Raw genomic sequence first — 6,248 nt, 5'->3', positions numbered from 1 at the left:
CTACCAGGTTCAGGATTTGAACTGTGGTCAGCCATGTGGGAGCCCAGAACCCCAACCATCAAGTTACCTGCTGGCCCCTGATGTTAAATTATATCTCTAGTAAATATTATTATTGTCATAGCAATATATAGAGTAGCTCGTTTGTGTGCCATCTGTGATGTGGATAGTAATGTCTTTGTTTTGACTGATATGCATGGTAATTGTACTGGAAAAAGAAACATAATACACTGTAAACATATATGAGTTTCAGTGTAATATTAAAAAGATTATGATAATAAATGCAATAAATAAATACATAAAATATGAGGTGTCTTCAATCATTCAGTGAAAATGTCAAATAGTCAACTAAATACACAAATTGTGAGCTAAGAAAGTAATGGTTCCTGCTTACTTTTTTGGAACTACCAGCACCATCTCTCTCCTATCAACAGCCTATAAACAACGTCCTAAAGATGCAATGCACGTCTTTCTAATTGCAGTGTGAAACGTCAGCCATTTTGACTTGTTAAGAAACAGCAACTTCCTCAGACATTTATTTATTTATTTTTAATCACCTTCCATGGTTGTTGGCATATATTCTGGGTTTTCCTAATTCATGTTGCATTAAGAGTAGTGAAGAATCTAATTATAAAAGAAAAATATGTGTCATAATTTTAGACCCAACCACAGGGAATTCTGACATAGGAATGACAATAGGTTTGCTGGGAGGCTCAGGGAAAAGCTGGCCTTGTCGCACAGATGTGGGTCACAGCCAGCCGATCCCAGGCTCTGAAAGGGGCAGTAGCCAAGGACTCGAGCCCTTCCGGCCAGCAGCCCAAGTGCCTTCCTTTCTGTCTTTTTATCTGGGGTCTTTGACAGAGGTCTTCCTTGGGCGCCTGTCTAGCACCTCCTTATATGGCTACAAGTGGGCAAATTTGAAGATGCTTGTTCCCACTGTGGCTTAGTCCCCGGTATTTATCCCCTTCTTTCCTTTATGTCTTACCCCTTATCTCTAACACAACCTCCACTCCACTGTCCATTAATTTGGGGATTCCTTGAACAGTGAGAAGACCCCCACATGTACAATGATCTCCATGACCCTCAACCAGAGTGGAATTCCACAAGAGAGAACTCAGCAAGGCACTTTCTCCAGGTTTAGCTTTTTGCTTGTACTTCTGCAGTGGAGGACTAAATGCTTCACTGTCACTTTTATTTCGACTCGTTCTTGCTTTAACCAGTACCTCTAAACCTAGCAACTCAGCTCTCTTTCCAGTGCCCCTAACTCCATACAAAGAGTGTATGTATGCTGTTCGCCAGATTTCCGTATTAGAAACTAAATTAAATGTGAACTTAATAACATTTTAACTTCATAAAACATGGAGTCAGAAAAAGGGTAAATAAAAACTCTAATGTATTACCAATACCAAATTTACAAGACAACTATTGCTTTTTTTTAAGGAAAAAATGGCTGCCATTGGGGGTAATATATATTATTCTATGTCAAAATGAACATCTTATATGCACAGTAAAAATGGGACTTTAAAGAAAGTATGTACAAATTAATGTTTTGCAAAGTGTCTTGGGACAATAAGTCTGCTGTGCTGTGTAAGGTCCAGCTTTTTCAGTGGCTGACATAGATACAGCCATGCAGCTTGAATAGGCTCTTAGAAATGCCTCACAGGACCAGCAGATGGTATGATGGATACATTGCTGGACTCTCACGTAGTCAACTTTGGTTTGAGTCCCGCACCTGGTGTCTTAAGACTCAAGGCCGGGCATGTGCAAGTGTGTGTGTGTGTGTGTGTGTGTGCCCAAAAAATCCTGACAGGAGAATGGATATAAAGGTATTGTGGCATGGCAATCATACTTGGCAGGTGACTTCTTGTTTTCTGTCTCTCTGTCTCTCCAGTGAAAGTACATGCCCGAAAGCAAAAATTTCTCTGAAGAAGAAGAAGGAGAAAGAGAAGGAGGAGGAGGAGGAGAAGGAGAAAAAGGAGAGAAGGAAAAGAAGAGGAGGAGGAGAAAGAAGAAGAAGAAGAAGAAGAAGAAGAAGAAGAAGAAGAAGAAGAAGAAGAAGAAGAAGAAGAAGAAGAAGAAGAGGAGTCTCATTAGGTGATGTTATTGTTGTACAAATATCACAATGGCTTTACACAAATCTGGGTATAGCCCCCTACAATCCCGGGTTACATGGTACAGTTTGTTATAATAGTATGGGACTGTTGTCATGCACATGCTCTGTCATCAATGAAAACCACATTATGTGTTGCATGATTATATGCGTATTCTATCATGTATATATATATAGGTATACATATATGTAATATACAAATTTTAAATGTACATGTTAAATTTGGTTTTACTTCCATAATTTTAGTCAACTAAAGGCTTTAAAAAAAATCAAGGAAGGCCTGCTGCTTCAAATGAGTGATGATTCCTGGCCCATCATTTTCCTTATAGACATTTGACTTTTTCTACATATCTTATTGGGGAATCTGATTTCTGTGCTGTATGGGATTGATTCTATTAGAATATTTTTACTGAGTTTCTCTTTTTAGTATCATTTTTCTTTTAGTTGTTATGATTGCAGCTTTCAGTGATTTTTTTTCCCTCTTCTTTGTGTTCTGTTGTGTATTTCCCCAGGGCAGTCATTCTGCAAGTGCTGAGTAATTTGTTTTGTTCAGTGGATTTCTTACCTTGCATGTGCTATGTATTTAGTTTCTTTCAACTCTCCTTCCAAATGCTGCTGGCCTGTGGTCATCACCTTTTTCAGTTCATGGCATGGGGTCCGAAGCTGGGATTTGTCTTCTGCTTTATTCATTGCTATGTTTCAAGTACCTAGATGCGTAACTAACACATACTACATATTCAATCAATATATGTGGAAGCAATAAATTATGATGATTTCTCTCCCTCTTTTTACTTTCCTTTGTCTTGCTTGGGATAGTTGAATATAGTGAGTTACCCATGTGGACTCTTGGTGGTACAATATTAAAGCAGGGTTGGAAAAACAAAAGTGGGAATCTCCCTTTCACTGATGATTTGTCTAAATTTGTATTTAATTCCACATTTCCTTAGACATGAGATACTTTCTGGACAAATGTAGATCTTTAAAGCCTCCAGGGACCCAGCTCTATGATACTGACCCGACTCTGCTCCAAAGCTGCCTGTATCAGCATAGGTTATTTTTTTTTTCTTTTTCTTTTTTCTTTTCTTTTTTTTTTTTTCTTTTGGAGAGTTTTTGTTTTGTTTGTTTTGTTTGTTTGTTTGTTTGTTTGCATGTGCGCTCGCCAGAAAGACAGAGAGAGACAGAGAGACAGAAAGCGAGAAATCACTCCCCAGGGGGGGATGGCCACGCCGCAATCCCTTCTCTTTCATTCTCCTCTTGGGATCTTGGGCATGCATGCACACGCTCCTGGCATGAGTTTAAGCCACCGGGTCTAGGACTCGAACCACAGTTAACTACATGGGAGTCCAACAACATAGCCATTACACCAAAAAGAACCTCGGCATAAGTTCTTGACCATCATTATGCTTAGCTGTTCAAACCCTGTCTTAGTGGTTAGCCTTAAAATTGACCATTGCTCTTACCTGTGTGACTAATTTTGCCATGTTCACAGACTCAAAAGCTTAATTTTCAAGATCACTGTGTTAACTAATAACATGATAGTTTATCTCCATTGTTCTAACTCTTGTAACTATGACTGTTTCTCAAGTGTCCCAGTATCAGGCAGGAAACAGAGATGTTGGCTCTTAGCAGCTTTGCTGAAAACTCAACATGTGCCTTTATTCTTCTGGATTCATTATCTACTGTGTGCTAAGCACTTACAGAATATCAACAGCTTCAATGGGCCCCCTGGAGTCTCCCCGTACCAATGAAGAACCCTGGAGGTTATGTTTTGAAGTAGAAAATGCATACTTAACCCTGGGCTCAACCACCTTTTAATCTCAAGTAAAAACTCAATTTTGAATCCCTTTCTGCCTCAGCTCACCAGCAGGAAACAACACAGAAGCAGTAGAGAAAGGATTTCTGAAAGAGACAGCAGTGCTCCTTGTTCGTCCCTCGTCATAGCTCAATAATCCATGTTATCCTTCTACATCTGGCATTGACAACTTTTAATTTTTGTTTCAATGACAAGTGACCTGAGGAAGTATAAAAGACCCAGCTTGAGGATCTGTATTTTCCAAGACAGTTCAGGAGAATAGTTCATTTGAGAAGTAACTACTCCAGTGTGGGAAGTACCAAGGAAGATTTATTTATTTATTTATTTGTTTATTTATTTATTTAGCTACAGGGTAAATGCACTCATAATTGTGAGACAGAGAGCCAGAGAGAGCAAGAGGGAGTGAGAATACATGCCCCCATTGGGCATGGTCATGCCACAATCCCTTTTCTTCCATTTCTCCATCCCATTAGAATTTGAAGCAAGCATGCACATGTGTCTGGTTTGTATTTTAAGCTGCTAAATCAGGATGCAGCATGTAGTATCCAGCTCCCAAATCCACTAGACCATGAGATTGGCTCAAAAGAAAGATTTATCTTATTTTAAGAATTATTTATTTGCTTTTTATTTATTATTTTTATCTTTTAATTTGCTATAGGGTGCATGCACTTACTAGACACACACACATACACACACACACACACACACACACACACAGAGAGAGAGAGAGAGAGAGAGAGAGAGAGAGAGTGAGAAAGAGAGAGAGAGAGAAAGTGAGAAAGAAAGCCTTCAGGTCTAGTACTTGAATCACAGTCAGGCATGTGGGAGTCCATCTCCTCAACCGCCATGCCACTGTCTGGCCCAAAAGAATTTTTCATGATAATGACATATAAGTCAAAATTCAATTTATAGAATAGAAATGGAGGAGTTGGTTTACTGGAAAGAAAAGGTGATGCAGAAGCAAGGCATGGCGTGGATAAGGAACATGTCTACAATAAGGAGATGTCGGTGGTAGCAGAGATCTGGAGAAATACAGGAATTGTGACACAGGCAAGGATCAAAGGTTGTCATTCCAGGGCCAGCTACCACACTGAGATCAGCAGGTACAGTTTCTGGTGAAAATCGTAAGCATGTTTGTAATCACAGGGGGCAGCCTAATAGACAACCCATTATAATAAACACATTTTGAAGGACAAATGTAATTTCTAAAAATATCAACACCCTTTCTTTTTGGATTTGCAGTATTCTATTATTTTAAATGAGCTTCTTTCTCTTTCTCAGGATTGCAAATATAACCTCGTCTGCAAAAGGCTGATCTATGACAGAGGCTTCTAATCTTTAAATAATGAATTTTAGTGACCCATGAATCTAATTTGAAAGGTGCTATAGCATTGCAATGCAGGACAGTATGATGATCTAGTTTAAAGTATTCAATACCATTTCACTTTTAAAGTGTTCTTAGAATTAGGTTGATTTTTCCATGAGCATCCACTGAGTCCAAGAATGCAAACGATTGCTTAGATGGCTAACTCCAGCTTGAGTTCTTTCAGAAAAGATAGACCAGAGGAGAGTGATGAAAAGCCTAAACTTTGCCAATCTCTATAGGCAGCTGTCCTTTCAGTTTATAGTCTTTGGGTAATGGCCAGTTGAAGTGAATTCTGCTGCTTTAACATTCCAAGCTGATTTGGATTAGTTCCCTATCCTCCCCATCTTTCTAAACATACAGCACGGCCCTCTCTAGGATTCGAGAGTTGCCACTTGTCACCTTCACATTTCCAATCAGAAAGAAACTGCAGAGAAGCATAGTACTTCATCATGGAAATATTGGAATAACATTTCCCTTAAGGACAAATATTTTATCAATTGAATAAGACAAAGAACCAGAGTCTGCTTTTTCATATACATATATATGTAATTTGTACCTCCTTATGAGCATCTTTCAAATCAACTCAGATCCGTATTGCTAACAAGGTCGCATACTTTCATTTCAGGAAGACAATGATATATATGCAACTAACACTACCACCGGTCTTGTTTCCTCATTATTTGCTGTTTTCTGTGTGTGGAGACAAAGTTTTACAGGATGCTCTACATTAAAGTGAATGTGGGGCATCCTTCTGCATTAGCAGAAAGCTTAATTTGGGGAGTCTTTATATCAAATGTCATGGAGACTTTTTTTTTTTTGAACCAGTACTTTCTATGTGACATGGTTATTCTTTCACACCCAGAAATAAATCCTTGTGCTAGTTTAAAATACTATTATCATAGACCTGAGAAATAATTATTTTACCCCTAACTTCAGCAGAAAAATGCCACTGACAATTACTC

The sequence above is a fragment of the Tupaia chinensis genome, unplaced genomic scaffold (genome assembly GCF_000334495.1).
Source record: "Tupaia chinensis unplaced genomic scaffold, TupChi_1.0 Scaffold000162_1, whole genome shotgun sequence".
NCBI classification, from domain to species: Eukaryota; Metazoa; Chordata; class Mammalia; order Scandentia; family Tupaiidae; genus Tupaia; species Tupaia belangeri.
The sequence above is the reverse complement of the archived record's forward strand: the minus strand, read 5'-3'. Positions refer to the sequence as shown.